The 17,823-nt window shown below is 35.8% G+C and overlaps 1 protein-coding gene across 1 annotated transcript in view; it reads right to left on the bottom strand.

Moving 5' to 3' along the window:
• LOC105252143 (zwei Ig domain protein zig-8) overlaps nucleotides 1-17,778 on the bottom strand; it is a 324,369-nt gene extending 306,591 nt beyond the window's left edge. The window contains exon 1 of the mRNA XM_011259410.3: nucleotides 17,211-17,778. The gene's annotated coding sequence lies outside the window, so the exon portion shown is untranslated. The remainder of the gene's footprint in view (nucleotides 1-17,210) is intronic.
• Between the last annotated feature and the right edge of the window lie 45 nt (nucleotides 17,779-17,823).

Genomic DNA, 17,823 nt, shown 5'->3' with positions numbered 1-17,823 from the left:
TTTAATCATAAAATTATCTCAATTTTGACGAAATAATTTGATGGGGGAGAAAAAAATCCGAGTAAAATCTGAATAATACGAATTTGAGAAGCGCGAACGTGTAATTTTTTTATCGCACAATTAATTAGAAAAAGCGAGCGAATGAATAAGCAAATGACACGTAAACGTCGGCATGAAAATTCAATTTCCCGCAATATTCACTGTACTTGATCACCCGCGAGCATCAATTTTGGGACGCCCATTGTGCCGGCGGACGGCACTAATAAACCCGCCGTCGTCTTAATTAAATCGAAGGAAAAGACATACACGACCGCAAATTCGATCGGGCGCGTTCGGAAAGTCGACACCTGGCGAAATTTCCTCTGACCGGTAATGACTTGTAATTACGGGGTGGAGCGTAGAAAAATGATTGCCGCGGAGAGAAACCTCATTTCTCGTGCCATCGATCCGAGGGAGGCCACCCTCCTCTTCTACCCCCCCTTCCTCCTCTTTCCGTTCCCCGCTTCTAAATCTCTATTATGCTCCGCGTTCATGAGGAGCTCGGGCGACAAAGTTTCGCTCGGCAACTTTTATTTCGGGAAAGTTACCCCCGAGATAGATAAGTAGGGTAGTCGCGCTCTGATTTAACGATCAAGTCCCGCGCCCTCGCGTGCCGCGTATTAATACGAAAACTAATGAACGCGTATGTAATAATCTCCCTTTTTCACGGTATCCGTCTGTATTAGTTTCCCCATCAATTATCTCAGCATTCTTTTACGATAGAATTTCATATCGAGATAAGCGCGTTGAACCGATGCAGTAGTATAATTAATTCCTTCTTCGAGCGCAAACGTTGGCGGGAACCAATGTTATCCGGTCTGCGAGACAAGTATAAAGGCGGAAATGCAGTTGCACGCGACGGATATAACGATGAGCTTCCTCTCCCTCCGAGAGCATTTTATTTTTACGACGCGTCCGTCGCGTGCGGACTCGATGCCATACATAACGCGATTACCCGCTATGCTACTTAATTATATCATATCAGATAAATTTTACAGCGAGGTGAATCAAGGCGGAAGACACTTTGCGAGCAATGATTTCTATTTTAACAGCGTTGAATTTTCCATTACGGAAAATCCCTCTCGCCGATTTCGTTATCAAGCGCTTTCTCTCTCTCTTTTCCTGCTTGTTAAATATAATAATCATACGGCTGCTCGAGCGCGAGAGATATCCCTCGCAAATATTTATTACGCGCCCGATTTGCCCTCGGCTGTTGATGACTATCGCTCCTCATTGTTCGCTGATCGCTTCAAAGAAACGACTGGACTATTTCCATCACGCGCGATGGAAACTTTTGATGGGATTCAAACTGATCGATACATCGTTTATGTGTCCCACCATTGATTTTCCGATAATTCCATCGGTATATTACGTTGTCAAATTTTCCCATGTACCCGTCGTAATTCCGCGCAGCCTCTCTTATTATAGGATAAACGGATTAAACGCGTTAATCGCGTTTCAAGATTTTGCACATGCATCGCGCAGATTCGAAAGTTGCGTCCGCGTCATTATTTCCCGCCTGAATTCATGCTAACGATTCGCGCTCGCACATCTTTTATTGGATCGTCTCTCGCGCGAGATTACAATGCCGTCAGGAACAAACGTAGCCTGCGGGCATAGCGGATGTCGCCATTTGTTCGAGACGTCATTTTTCAGAATGCACCATTTCCGTAATTTATATTCTTCATCGGTGACGGTGAGGCGTGCCAGCCTATCGCTTCTCTCATTCCTCCGACCTGTCCCCGTGACTTTTCCACCGTGACGAAAATTTAAGACTGCACGTCGCATTGTTTCTAACGATGGACGGATCCGGATATTTCGATCGTTCGTATCTCGCCAATGCAATTTTGCTCCGAAATTTCTCCGCGCAATACGTTTTATTACCACACGGGAAAAAAGGACGTTCTTATTTTGAAAATATATTTAGTTTTAGCATGGAAATCTTGAAATGAGATTATATCGCGTTAATTTAAAAAAAATATATAATTGCTTATTTGAGTGACGCCATTTTATATAGTTCAATCGAGAAAAATATATTCTTATGATTTAATTTTCTTGAATGGAAAAGAAACAAGAAGAGAGAAAGTAACATTTTAAATCAAAGATTATAATTTTCTTAAAGTAGAATTAAATAATTATATATTCTTGAGATGACGATTACAATATTAAAATAAAACGATAATATTGTTGAAATTTAAAATTATTAAATTCTTTTAAGAAGATTAGAAATTGTTGCGTATATACGAAACGATGAACGCGTTAGTTTAAGTATAGAAGTTTTGATTTGGCACTTCTTTTTTTTCTGCGCAAGCTCCGAGGATACTTGATATTTTCCTCGCGATGCAGCAAACAATATATAATACGTATCTAGATGATTGATATTTTTATGTACGATTTCTTTTCTTTGTAAAATTATTTTTTCCGTTCTGTTTTTATCATTATATTATAATTGTATATATAAATTGTATTTCAAATTTTCTTTTTTTGCAAGCAGATCTACGCAGATACGAATGATGGGGTAGACGAAAAGGAAGAAGGGGAGAATGCAGGGCATGTTGAACATAACAGAAAGGAACCAAGAGTGCATAAGAGCACACGTGACCGCGTATGATGAAAAGCGAGGAGAGTCTCCCTTATATGCAATGACCGATGCAATTCGTAAAAGTGGCGATAAATCATTTCGACCGTAGAGGTGAATTTCGAGATCTTCGTGCAAAGTGGGTCGCGAATTTCGAAAGGATGCTCTCCTCCCGATTTGACGCCGGAGATAGGTAGGTAGGTATGGATATTTAGTCCCCGGCTGTGTGTGCCTGGAAACTATTCGCGGCCCGTATTTCGAGAGGATAGGAATAATTTGGGTCACACGAGTCTAGCACAATCGCCGATCGTAGGGATACCAAAGCATGAAATTCAATTGAACGGGTAAATTCAGAAAAGACAACGGACCGTAGCGTTGCCGATACGTAGAGCGGGGCATCTCCCTGTTCTTCGTTTTGTGCATGCGAATGCATTCCGCTGAAAACGATACGGACGCGGTATATACGGCATTTGAATCCGCAAATTTGAATCTAATCATGCAGAAGAGGGAGAAGTATATCCAGTTCTTGGGAAAAATAAAATTTTAATAGTAAATTTTAATAGTAAAAAATAAAGACACGCGACACGTGATTTTTTGGTGACAAGGCGATTTAAAAATAGCAGGATGGAGAGATCTGAGAATTACAAATGAGAAAAAAATGCCTTGCACAGTTACAAAGGGAGAAATTCAAACCCGGTAAAACCGACATAAGTCAAACGGGCTTTTTTGGCATCGAGACTCCTCGCGTGAGTGGATCCATTTCTGAAATATTCCATTTCCACGCGACGCGAAATTCCCTACTTTTTCAAATTTTATTGCCGACGAATGAGAAACCCTCGCGGAAACGTCGATAGAATTAAGTACACCGGCGGTAAAATACGCGTTATCGTATTCGCCGACTATTCATACACGAGGCGCGATCTCTATCGCGCACGCTCGAATGGCAAACGTACGCTATTATGTCCTATCTCAGTCTTTTATGTACACAACCGTATCCGGTCGACTACTAATCTCGCTTAAATAACAATCGGCGCGACAAACGCGCATAAAACAAGTCGCTCCCGTCGAGATGACCCACTTGAAAACCGATACGCGGAAAGCATCTTCGCGGATCGATCGGATGGAAATACGCGCGAATGTACGTAACCGTATGTACGAGGCTCGAGTCCCGCGGGATGCGGTATAAACGGCGATAGACGTCGATTCCCGGCTGATTTGCGTGACTACGCATAATAATCGGACGTATCCGTTCGTTCGTTCGTTCGTTCCTATCGATGTCTCGAGAGCGCCTAGTACATGACATTCGGCCGCTTGTTCCGCTCTCTCTCTCTCTCTCTCTCTAGCCGAAGTTTCCTTCATTAAAATAGTCAGTCAATGCTCCGAGGTGCATAAAGCGTATATAAAGCGAATAATTATTCGGTGGACCGAGTGGAATATATGCATGCGCGTGTGCACGTGTGTATGTAATATCCCTAGCGCACGGGGCGCCTGTACCCGTCTCCTCCTCTAGAATAATGCGCATATTAATGCAGTAGGGTATAAATTAGTTGGGATCTGACTAGACGAGCCGGCAGCTCTCGGATACATGCAGAGACGAAAGGCATCCCTCCTCTTCACCCGCGCACACGCATACATACAAGGTCCCTCTCTTCCTACCGCGACCCTCCCTCGCCTAAAACGCCGGCGTATACGTGCGGCATATGTGTACTTATAAACGTGACAAGTAGGACAATGAAAGCTGCATGCGTTCTACGTGTTTCCTGGCAACCTCTGCTCTTGATTTATCTAACGCTGTTGCGACACCCGCGAAGTCGCGCCCGAAAGCATTTCCTTTTACGCTCTATAAGCGAGATAGAAACGGTGGATTTAACGCGCGCGACGAGTCAACTCTCGCCTACTTTGTAACGCGCGCTTTTCTTTAGGCCGAGTGGCAGAAAGCTAAGGATAAGCTGCTTGCTCGGGAGATGAAGCATCTGTAAATACGATTCTCTCGAAAAATATCGCTGGAATACACGTGACACGAGGAAAGTTTGCGCTCATCGAGGGCGCATAATTTTTTGCATCTCGCAAAAAATTATTAATGCATTCCCAAGAAAGCCATGATTGGCGGCTTTATTTATTTTTTTTTTTATATTTTCTCGACGAGAAGATTATTAAACTCCGATATAATCGGATAATCGGTTTTTATTCGACGATCGTGTTGACGAATTTAAGCGGTACAAAGCTGCGCTTGCAGATCTCATCTAAAAAATGGTGGAACCATGTTCGGGGATTAAAACATGTAAATCCATCAAGGTCTCGAAGTTTAATTTTCGACCGGGGATTCCGTTCGATGCGCCGCGCGTTTCGTGTGTAAACGAAAGTACAAATCAATTTTTCAATGCGCCACGGAACGCGCTAAATCTCGAAAACGGCGACGCGAACAGGATACACAGGCGAATGAAATGATATTGCATCTGGCTGTTGCCAATGTTGAATGACGATCACCCTCGCGACTGTTTTATACGCGAACCATGACGCGTGAACACGTGCAAAGTCGATTGAGTTACGCGCGTCCCGAGTCATTTTCTCGGCCAACGGAAGTTGTACGCCGCACGTTTCGCGCGCGATTAGTTTTTATCGCGTTTGCATGCCATTTCAAGATGACCAACGACGAATGACGATGACGTTGACGACGACGACGACAACGATGAAGCAAAGCTATCGCATCTGCCGAGTATTTCGCTTTGATCACCTTTTAACGATAAACCTTATATTTTAGCCCGGGACTGCGCGAAGCAAATTGGCAAAGCTAGAGGACGAGATCGATCTGGTCAAAGTAATTTAGTGTCAGTCGGTTCTATTTCGAAAGTATTATCGAATTCAAAACCGATCGACTCGGTTACTCCGAAATACTTGTTGATAAATACGAATTAAACGCGCCGAAACGTAAACGCGAATTTTTCAAAATTCTAGATATATTCGACTCGATAAATGTACGCGAGGCGTTTATTATTGTCAGCTTTAAAATCGTTTAAATATTAATTTAATATATATAAGCAATAAATCGGATAAATGATAAAACAATAGACCAATATCTTTAAATATTAATTTAATATATATAAGCAATAAATCGGATAAATTATAAAATAATAGACCAGTATGTTATTTGATATTTCACACGTTAAAGATCGAGATTACGTCATTTTTGTCGAAATGAGATCGCAGAATTATTGACGAGATGCGATAATTATCACTCTGCGCAATTATATCGAGCATAACTGTTAATTGTTTGGTTATACCACGTCGATATAATAGGCTGAGCATTAATAATTCTATTTGCTTAATCAACTGTGACATCAAGAAGTATTTGTGCCCGGTGATTATGGATCGCGTATTGCACCAGGGTTATAACGAACCACATGTCGAAGAACTAATTGATTAACTGCGCGAATAAATCATTTCGCATAGTCGTGGTAAATAGTAATCTATCAGTTGTATGTGTATCTGCGTTAACGTACCGTTGAATAATTAGGTGTATCCACATATATATTCAATTATGTTTATTATATGTATATATTTATTTTTGGAAGTCAAATAATGTCAAATCGAGCATATTAATTCGCTTCAATCATTTTTTAAATATTTATATCGCACGCATAATAATAACGCAAAAAGCGATTTAACTAATGATTGATGATAATTTTCAATAATTGTTTCGAGTAAATTTAATTTCGAGGGATGTACTTTGAGGAACGTTCGAACATTTAACATGTCTGTGAAGAATTACATGTAGCCATAGTAATTGTATCCAATTATGTAAGAACCGTGGTCTTGCAAGAAGGTCTGGTTTGAGAGACTCGTTCGGAGAATGAAGCGGAGACTTCCGCAATGGAGCTTCATGGTGCAGGACTAAGTCAATTTAATCAAGTAATGCACCTAGTACACGGTGCAGCTTGAATAGACCTCCAGGAAGACATTAAAATGGACCGCGATCCTTATAATCTTCGTTTAAGCTATCTACTTTTATAAATATAACAGATAATTATGGATTTTTCGCGACGCGACGCAGACAATTTCTTAAAACATCTCTTCGGAAGAGTGACACTTCGATTTATTTCGAGACATCGAGCGTTATAATCTTAAATAATTAAGAGTTTTATGCTCAATTACGTCATCGTAAAGATAATGCAATTTCTTTCGCGTGCAAGAAAAAAATATTTACTTGAAATTTACAAAAGAAAATTATTCTTAAAAAGTATCTTTTTTACAAAATATCCAGGATATTTTATAAATGTAGGATAATGTAAATTCTCGAAATTGCACGATCTTCTTGATTACACGAAAACATTAAAATGTCTCAAGGCGGCACGTCACTCTGTGGAGATTTTTTTTTTTTCGCAAATTTGTCGCGTATACGAAGCATTTTTCAATGTCCTACTTGCCAGCGACGAGAGGGTAAGAAAAACCGCCGCGCGTACTGAATTTGATATAATACTTGGCGCAAATGAACTTTTCTATCGACTAATTACAAGAGCAGGAAATTTACGTAAATGCCCCGAACGCCCAGAACGAAATAATTAAAATTAACGAGCCAATTTTTGCACGCCCGTTATACGAAGGCGGTCCGGGCTGAGCATGGCGCATTTGATTAAAACCGAACGATTAGATGAACGGGGTCACATTTCCCCGTGACCTTATCAGTTATCTTAAATTGGCCCATTCGCGTCTAATTAAGCTGTTGGTAAGTTTCATGATTAAAGTCATGTAATCGCGACAAAATTACTGCCACGCGTTCGCAACACATGATCTCCATAATAAAAAATTACTCGCTTCAAAAATCAAGACGTTGAGTAAATCTCTCTCGTATTTGTTTATCATATTGTTTTCCCGTATTTACCGAGGCGTTATGGTACGTAGGCAAAATGATATTTGATAGGAAAATTGGACGCAATTCTATATACATACATACACACGTGCAATGAACGTCTCACTGACAGTCAGCGCAATAATTTGAATAACGTTGTATGTATGACCACAAAACTGATTACACTCCCATTAGCTGCCGATATCGATTCCACGTGTACCACTTGTATCTATATACGCATATATAACTAATACCGCGTATTGCTGCCTCGTCGCATAAATGCGCTTTTAATATTTGCGATACATACGGGAAAATAAATTGATTTAAAAGCAAGATAATTCCTTTATCGATTCCGACATATTGCAATATCATCCTACAACTGTGTTTCTATACCCAAACCGAACAAATGTTTGATTTTTGAATCGCACGTATTCTATTGACTTATCACAATATGGTAATGTTTGTTATATGTATTTCTATAATAAAAAAATATAACTGTAACCGAGAAGCAGAAATGCGAAATAATCGGTATTGAAATAATTATATTATATTATTATATCTAAAAAGAAAGAGCTTGAAAGTTACACAATAAAATAAATTTTTAATTTATTTGTGTTCTCAAATTACAAATTAAAGAATAATAATGCAGCAAGCTTGTTATAAAAAAATGTTATAATTTTACGTATAAGTAATTTATTTAATTACATAATAATTTATTTCAAAAACTAAAATTTTATTTAAGTAAATATATAAAAATACATAGAGCTGCGTTATTTCACAAGTGTGCACTTTTATGTGTGTATTTCAATCTCTAATTAAATTTACACAACACAGTGAATCAGGATTCTTCCTCTATAGTTTCTACTGAGAAAAAGAGAGAAAGAGAGAGAATTTTGACATTTAAAATAAAAATAGGAAAAAAGCATGGAAAAGATAATGGTTCAGTCTGAAAATGAATACATTATTTAAAAGCTATTATTCGGCTCGTTCGTTACAGCCCCCATGTAATTACATGCCCGATGGAAGAACTTACGAAACTATCTTCGAATTGTCCCATAAATACTCTTAATGCCTCGTTGTATTCAGAGACGGTTATGTCAGTCAGATTCTTCGAATCGTCTTGGAGATGTCGTCAATTCCCGCCGTACTCGCGAATGGCATTACGTCAAAGTAGGTGGATCTGTCCGTCGCGAGATACATGGCATTGTTACACGAAAGATAAACACTATGAACTGAATTCCATCTTACTCAGTAATTACTATTCTGTTTACTCTACCGCACGTAGTTATGCACCGATTCTCAAACACGGTCGATCGACAGAAAATCGGGGAGAAGCGTTTAAAGATAAGAAGTTAAAATAACTTAGTTGGATTTTTGTTCATAAAACTATACATATGTATAATAATTATTTTCTCAATCATTTTTTTTATATCAGTTTCTTTCTAATATATATCTTTTAATATATATATATATATATATATATATATATTTATTTATTTATTTATTTATTTATTTATCTCACATGAAAAATATATTATTGCTTATATTAATATATCAATCAACTTTAGAGAATAAATAATTTCCGATAATATTTATTGAGTAAAACAATTTTTGAAATCATTTAATAAATTATCATTTAATAAATTGCTTATATTGACGTATATCGACTTCAGAAAATAAATAACTGCCGATAATATTGATTGAATGAGACAATTTTTGAAAATCATTTTCTTTATTAATGAAACTTTTAGCTTAGTTATATATGTTTGTGAAACTCAATTTTTTTCAAACTCTCATAAATCTTTGACGTAAAATGTAAAATTACTCGATAACAATGAACGACTCGAAGAAGCTTTTTAGATACTTAATAAGTCTTTCCTATTTTTAAAATCGCAGATCTTTATAAGAAATATAATGTGTCGAAAAGATACGTCATTTTAAGAATTGAAGATGCTTGTTAAATATACTTATAGTGACAGAAATAGGAAATGAAAAGAGTTTTTATTAATCTGCGAGACATTTAACATTACATTTCCATCTCGTGCAATGGTATAATGAAGAACATATTCAGAATTCTTTCTCACCGTTACTGAAATTGCACGAAAAAGTGAGAGACTCGTGGAAAGAAGCGACAGCCATTTCTCTCTCTCTCTTTCATTACGTGTACGACGATAAAAATTGGATTACAAGTTTCTCAATCTTCTCCGTACTGCTTTCTTCATATGCAAGTGAATTTTCGTGAATATTCCGATGATAATGTACCTAAAAACGACACCACAAAACTCGTCGATTTAAATTCTGAATATAATTTCAGCAAAAATAGCACAAAAAAAGTTAAAAATATGATGACTAATAATAAAAAAGAAATAAAAAACCTTGTCTTTAGTTTTATAAGGCTGCGCTCATTGAAAAAATACAATTACATAATTTATATTATTTATATTATTTATAAAAATATAATAATTATGTATAAATAAATAAATATAATAATTACATATTATATGTATATATTATTTAGTTCAATCTTTTAAATAAATTCTAAAATTTTGAATAAAATCTAATATAAGAATCTAATATAAGATTTTTTTTAGTATTAATCATTTCAATTTCAAAATATATGTACGGAAAAGTTTGATTTATTTTCCGTAAAAATCTCCGGACGCGAAATAAACCTTAAAATATCTCAAAATTTTTCATTTTTTATACACGATGATAAAGTGAAAGTAAGATAAAGCGAATATATGATACATGATCTGTAATATATGATCAAGCTTCGCGATCTTACTTGAACGGCCAAGTCTCTGGTAAAAATTTTCATGATAAAATTTATATACAGCAGCATTATTAATCAAAGAAAGCATCGATTAATTAACGTTCTTCGCCACGGTTTGATAAGAAAGAGAGGAACGGCTGCTAACGCGATGACTGATACGATAAACGAGTCGAGCAAGAGATGCTGACAGAAAAAAAGATAAAGCAAGCTCGTCACCCAGAAAGAAAAGTACGAGAGGGAGCCAACTATTATCGAATTATAGGCGGTTCATCTTTGGGATTGCCAACGTAATAAAATGTAATCGTTCGATGAAGGAAAAGAAGATGAAATGATTCAATATTTTCTCTTTCGTACGTATTGAAACATTTATATAAATCTGTTATCAAAATTTTATCTAAATCTTATTTATAAATAATGAAAGAGAAAACGAAAAAAAAAAATAATAATCGAAATTAATATTATAAATAATGGAAGATGAATAATAAACCTCGCAAAAGGTTGTTTATTTGAAAAATGATATCAACGAATCGAATATCGTATTTCCATTCCATAAATATTCGGCAAAATTTAAATATAATTTTCATTATTTACAAGCAACTATCGCTGGAAGCAAATTCGGTTGATCAGAGCTGCCCTAAATATGAGCCGTTTATGCGAATTCCGAATGATAATTCGATCGAACGATAATGCATGGCGGATAGATTACGGACGATTATGGCCATTTGAAAATTAGTGCAAACGCGAAGCGAGATAAATCGGCCCTTGGAAACGCATCATTTCTTCATTAAACGTGCGCGCGTTGGAGAGATCCATCGATAATGCTCCATGAACTACATACATCCGCGGAACGCAGTTGTCTTGCTCAACGGCTTCCTTCGCTATCGAACATCCGGTATCCGGAACATCGTCATTATCGCTAAAAAGACGGGCATTCCTCATCGCGCAATACTCTACGGCGTGCTATGTAATAAAGAGATTCCTTCGGCTGACTGGAACGCAGTTGTGGGTGTCATTTCTATTTTCAAATTAGTCCTGTTCGTTTCGATCCGATAGACGATATAACGAAAGAATGCGATTCACTCTAAGTCACGGATGAGAAGAGCGCAAACGAGATGGCCTTTAATTTATTTCGCGTCAGACGAAATTCAGACGTCGTTGGATAAGGAAAAAAAAAAGCTTTCAAATCTTCGCTTTAAAAATCTATATTTCATGTAAAATTAATCGTCGCTTCTCGTATGTACGATTAATTATACAGGATACCTCTTCTCTCAGATCGAGCATAAAAAAAAATATTTATTCGCTCAATTATTTTTTTATTAAGTCCAGAACACCCTGTGTAATATTAATTGTCGTACATACGACAATCATCCGTATATAAAATATACATGCAAAAAAATTGTGAAATTATTAATTATTCTCACTTTGCCGTCAGAATATATTTTTCGTTTCGTATTAAATCTATGAATAATGAAAGAATTTTTATACTGGGATGTAAAACACAATCATTTTGCTGGGCAGCGCAAAACATTACGTGATGTAATAGTAATTTTTTTTTAACGCGAATATCGATAAACGGCTAATGTAAAACATTGACCGTTATATCAAATATCCTTACAATCAGATTAATAGGAAATATATCTATATCGTTCACGGACTATTGCATTGTAATTTCATTTCTGAGCAATTAATACGCCAGCTGTAACCGATGCGCGTAATGGTCCATCGTTCGCGCAGATTGACAAACGGAAAGCAAATAGGAATAGTAATGCCGATATTTGCGCGTAGCCACGAAGTAAATAACGCGTATCAAAGGATGTGGATATGAGAGCGTATCAGCTGCCGAGTCCCTATTTAGTGCTAAATTTGGCAGGACTTATATTTATATAGGATAAATAGGGTAACTGCCTATACTTCTATGTACATGATTAATTCTATTTAATGATCTATAATTTTTCAAATAAATAAACAAATTCGCATATGTTATATTATAATAAATTAGCTGAAATTTGTCGTATTAATTGAATCATATTTGGTTTACGTAATTCTGAGAGAAGAGAAACTACGACATGGAAAAAAATAAATACGATCAAAGCAAACAATAAAGTCAATGCTGTGCTGTTGTAATGATAAATCGTAGCAATATCAATTCCTGCAAGACGAACTACCGTATTTCCTGAAAGCGATCTATAATAGTCACGCGACACATTCGCGACCAATCGTTCCGATCGAAGCATCGATCGTATAAAACCCATCGAAAGATAAAATTCCCGGTATGTTATATGGAAGTAACGCGCGTGTGCATTAAACAGGAAAACAAATCGCAGGTGTGTCATAAAATCGTGTCTCTCTATGGCGTTTTTTTTATACATACTAGCGACGGCATAGCAATCGGTGAATAACGCGAAACCACCCTCGGGTTCTATAGATCCCTCAATAATTTATCGATTAAGTCGTCCATGAAATACGAATCTCTGACACCTCCGAACCCCGTCGCGAATTAAAAGCGTACGTTGCACTTGTTATTACTCATTGTCAAAATATTACGAGCCGATAGAGCGGATTTCGATTCCTGCAGAAAATCAAGTCGAAAAAATTTAATTTCTGAAACTCGAGACGTGTCAAAATTTAACAATTTTTTTTGCGCCAAAGAATATATATTTTTATTGATTATTTATCGCAATTATATCGTATATAACGTTCCAAATCAGAAAATCAAGTCGAAAAAATTCAATTTCCAAAACTCGAGACGTGTCAGAATTTAACAATTTTTTTGCGTCAAAGAATATATATCTTTATTAATTATTTGTCGCAATTATATCGTATATAACATTCCAAATCAGAAAATTAAGTCGAAAAAATTCAATTTCCGAAACTCGAGACATGTCAGAATTTCATAATTTTTTTGCGCCAAAGAATATATATTTTTATTGATTATTTATCGTAATTATATCATATATAACATTCCAAATCAGAAAATTAAGTCGAAAAAATTTAATTTCCAAAACTCGAGACATGTCAGAATTTCATAATTTTTTTGCGCCAAAGAATATATATTTTATTGATTATTTATCGCAATTATATCGTATATAACATTCTAAATCAGAAAATCAAGTCGAAAAAATTCAATTTTCGAAACTCGAGACGTGTCAGAATAACAATTTTTTTCGCCAAAGAATATATATATATCTTTATTAATTATTTATCGCAATTATATGGTATATAACATTCGCCAAATCTGTGAGATTTCTTTCCTAAAGGACGACGTCAACCAAGTTTAAAGCTCGCGACTATCTCCGGTGGAGCGTCTCAATGAAAAAAAAAAAGAACGGAGCAGGAAAAAGGAGAGTATCGCGATCCTCGAAAAGTAAATTTACGTTCATGTGCATGTGCGAGATCTCTAGCTACGATAACGGCGTATCGAATCCCGGGTAAGTCGACGACGAAGACGACGGGCGCGATCGCATGAAAAAGAGGAAACACATACAAAAGGTTAACGGCGTGTAAATTTCATGCGGCAGATTTCGTCGAGCGCAGAATTGTCAAGGAAAGACTGCTGTTAAGTTTAGTAGCACGTTAGACGCGAGAATCGCAATCGTATGTACAGGTTCTCGGCGCTTCTCTTCATCCGATTCTTTTCGTCCACTTTAAAGTCGATGTCTGATTACTGTCTTAAAGCTGACGTTTCATTACTTCATTTAATTTTAAATAGCTGTAACGAACTTGTAACTCATTTCCCTCCGATTAACATTCTCTAATCGAGATCTACTTGAAATAAAATTAAAAATAAAATCTTGTACACTTTTGACATTTAATTCAAACAAATTCGTTCATTTTTAATTTAATGCATCGAACGCAATAGTTCTTTTAGTAGTTTAATTTTTAATATAACTCTGATGTATTCTCTTTCGCGACTGCAAGCAAAATCTGACATAAAACTGATACGGTTGGCCATTGTGCGCGAAATGAAAAGAGCCTGTTAAGATAATTTTAGTTCGTCTTAACGAAATTGCGCGATATAAGACACACGTATAAAGCGAATACATTACATATCATTTCTTAAAATATTCACGAACCATTGCAATTTTGCCATCGAAATTTATCCTACAGAAATAAAAGGTACCCATTAAAGAGAAATGAGAAAAATAAAATATTTATATAGCGCATTTAACGTTTTAAAATTTTACGTTCAAATTTTACGTAGTAACAAATGTTAAAGATTTACAAACTGTGATTAAAAAAGATTAGAAAATATATCGCGATGTTTCTAACTAAATTCCATCAATTAAATTAAATTATGTCAACATGTTAACTACGTTATCAATGATCGAGTGAGCACATGTAATTCAAATTAATAATTCAATTTGCAATTCGTTATTTGATTACTGTTTAATATGGTACGTTAATTAAGTTCCAACATGTTAATTATATATAGTGTGTGCTTAAAGATCCCTTTTAAGGACAGGCACAATATCGTCGCACACGGAGGCTACCGATTCACGTAAATTACCGGTGCCGGATAACCGTCGGATTAAGATCGTAGGCACGGAACTTATCCCGACATACATATTTTGACAAGGGTGGGCGAGGGTTAAGACCAAGATTTAGCTCGTCCATGTAGACAAAGTCCCGCGATCGTCAACGTAGTCGATATCAAGCTGGGAACTTTCTTACGGAAGAATTCCCCCAGTACTTTTTTTTCAAAGTTAAACATACGAAGGAAAAACGAAGAAAATATTCTGTCTAAAAAAAAAAATATCGTGATACTAATTTATGAGTATCTCTTAAGTTCAATGAGAAGATTACGAAACGTCATGTGGAAGAAAACGCAATGAATCACTCGTGTATCTCACATAAATCTCGTAATATAAATTTTAAAAACAGTTTTTCTAAATTTAATAAATTTTCATTTTTTCTAATTATCTCTATATCATCTTTATATTGCTATTTGTGTATATTGCACGCACGGTAGAGAGAAGCGAAACTCGTAAACTCTATATTTTTCAAAACGCGTAATAAAGTTAAAAAGCTCGGTAAAATGTGAATAAATTAATGAAAAAATATGAACAAATTTCCGCAACTGTGTTATTAATTAAATTATAAATACTCCGTTGCGCTGCATATTTTTACCTTTAAATTGAGAGAAAGAAAGAGAAAAAAATCTAGATATATAATATAGAATATATTACGCGGTAAAAAAATATATTACGCAAGAATAAAAGAAACAATTATATTCTTAACATGAAAGAACATTTGAGAATGCGAACTTTATTTCCGCATCCCTCCTACGCCCGATTCCTTTGAAAATCGCATTATGGCGAGAATCACGAAACTAACTCGACGAGGCTCGAAGACGAATCGTCCAAAGTAGCGCTTAACGAGCACGTTAAACAACTACCGCTAAATCGTCACGGGGAAAGAAGCCGCGCAAATGCACGAGAATCCTTCAACGGGAGAAGGGCGGGAGGGAGAACACACGCGAGAGAGAGAAAGAGAGAGAGAGAAAGAGACGGCTAAAGATAATGTACTCCTGCATACAGATGACGTTATTAAACGGAAATCTGCAGATGGAGCGAACGCATAAAGCACTGTCTGCCGTCGTTGTCTGATTAGGCATGCAACGTTTCCCCTTCCTCCCCCTCCCCTTCACCTCCGCCCGGTCCGCCTATTCTCTCCCCTGTTTCCACGTATAACTCTCTCTTTCTCTCTCTCTCTCTTTCTCTCTTTCGACGACATCGCGCACCGCAAGCAAATTCCGTAAAACGATAACGACAATTTTAACACCGTGTATAATGCAACATCGCGCGCGACGATCCGGTTCGTTCGCGGTATAACGAGCGAAATGCGTTTTTCTCGCGAATGCATCCCGTCGAAAAATCTCACGGGAATCGTAACCTAACCTTTTGTAGCTCGATTTCTCTCGTGTCGAAACGTTCTTTCTACCTCTTGTCCGCAAATAAAATGGAAATGCATCGCAGAGTATATTTACTGTTTCCATATTAATCTTTCCATAAATTAGTACAGCATTGAGATCGACACTTTTGCTTAAAATTAGCTGTGGAAATCTAGTTAGAGATACGTATATATATATATGGTGCTTTTTTTACCATGTTCTTTCATTATTAACTGTTTGAAATAATAGCTGCACAGGTAGGACATGAAACTCATAATGACACCATTATCATAATTTTATTTATCACTTAAAAGTCACCTAGGTGATTTTTAAATGATAAATAAAATCATGATAACGTCATAATGATGTCATTATGAGTTTCATGTTCTATCTGGGTGTGCTTAAAATATATTTCGAATATGTATTATTCTTCATATATATAAAATATTGATATGTCAAAATAATAAATATATTTCGAATATAATTATATTTATTTATATATAATTTATAAATAATTTATTTATATATAATTATACAATTATATATAATTATATAATTATATATTATTATATAATTATATTTATGAAGAATTTTCGAATAAAATGAAAATGCATCGCAGAGTATATTTACTGTTTTCATATTAATTTTCCATAAATTAGTATAGCATTGAGATCGACATTTTTGATTAAAATTAGCTATGGAAATTTAGTTAAAGATACATATATATATATATATATATATATATATATATATATATGATGCTTTTTTTACCATGTTCTCTCATTATTAACTGCTTGAAATAATAGCTGTGCTTAAAATATATTTCGAATATGTATTATTCTTCATATATATAAAATATTGATATGTCAAAACAATAAATATATTTCGAATATAATTATATTTATTTATATATAATTTATAAATAATTTATATATATATATATATATATATATATATATATAATTTTATATATATATAATTATATTTATGAAGAATTTTCGAATACATATATTATATTTAAGAAGAATTTTTCTCTTTTTCTCTTTCTTTCTGTCTCTCATATTAGTAAAGAAAATGTACTCACAAATAGGTAATGTGTCTCGTCGTCCCGAGTAATCAAGTCATCCACCATCTTGTGTTCCAGACCAAACGTCGTTGTAATCCGATCCTCCCCATCTTTTTAGAAACACACACAAGTCCAGTAGATTCACTCGCGAGACGATACTTCACTCGACACTTCACGTTCGAAAGCGCGATTTTAACGGATAAAAACGTGTTGCAACACTCTTTTGAACGAGGAAGAATATCGAATTTCTCTAACGATAAGTCCCAGTTTCCACTTAGAACGGCCATGATGCTCCAACTATCGTGAAGTCATACATATCTACGTCATTGCAAAGATTCACTCGCGATGATATTCACTCGATACGCGCTTCACTCGGCACTCTCGAAATATCCGCGGATAAAAATCGACGAAACATGTCACGATACGATTCTTTCGGAAGAGAAAATATTGAAATTCTTCGAAATTCGGTCAACGGCCATAATGTCCATCGTCAATCATATCCATGGTCAATTATTTAGTGTTGCACGATCGATATTCTAACTGTAATACGTAATTATAGCAAGAGAAGCTCGCGGCCGTCCTTTCGCGTGCGCGTCTTGAAAGCTACTATAACATCAGAAGTCAGAATTTG

Source organism: Camponotus floridanus, unplaced genomic scaffold, assembly GCF_003227725.1.
Source record: "Camponotus floridanus strain SB8 unplaced genomic scaffold, Cflo_v7.5 scaffold109, whole genome shotgun sequence".
Lineage (NCBI taxonomy): Eukaryota > Metazoa > Arthropoda > Insecta > Hymenoptera > Formicidae > Camponotus > Camponotus floridanus.
The sequence above is the reverse complement of the archived record's forward strand: the minus strand, read 5'-3'. Positions and strand labels throughout refer to the sequence as shown.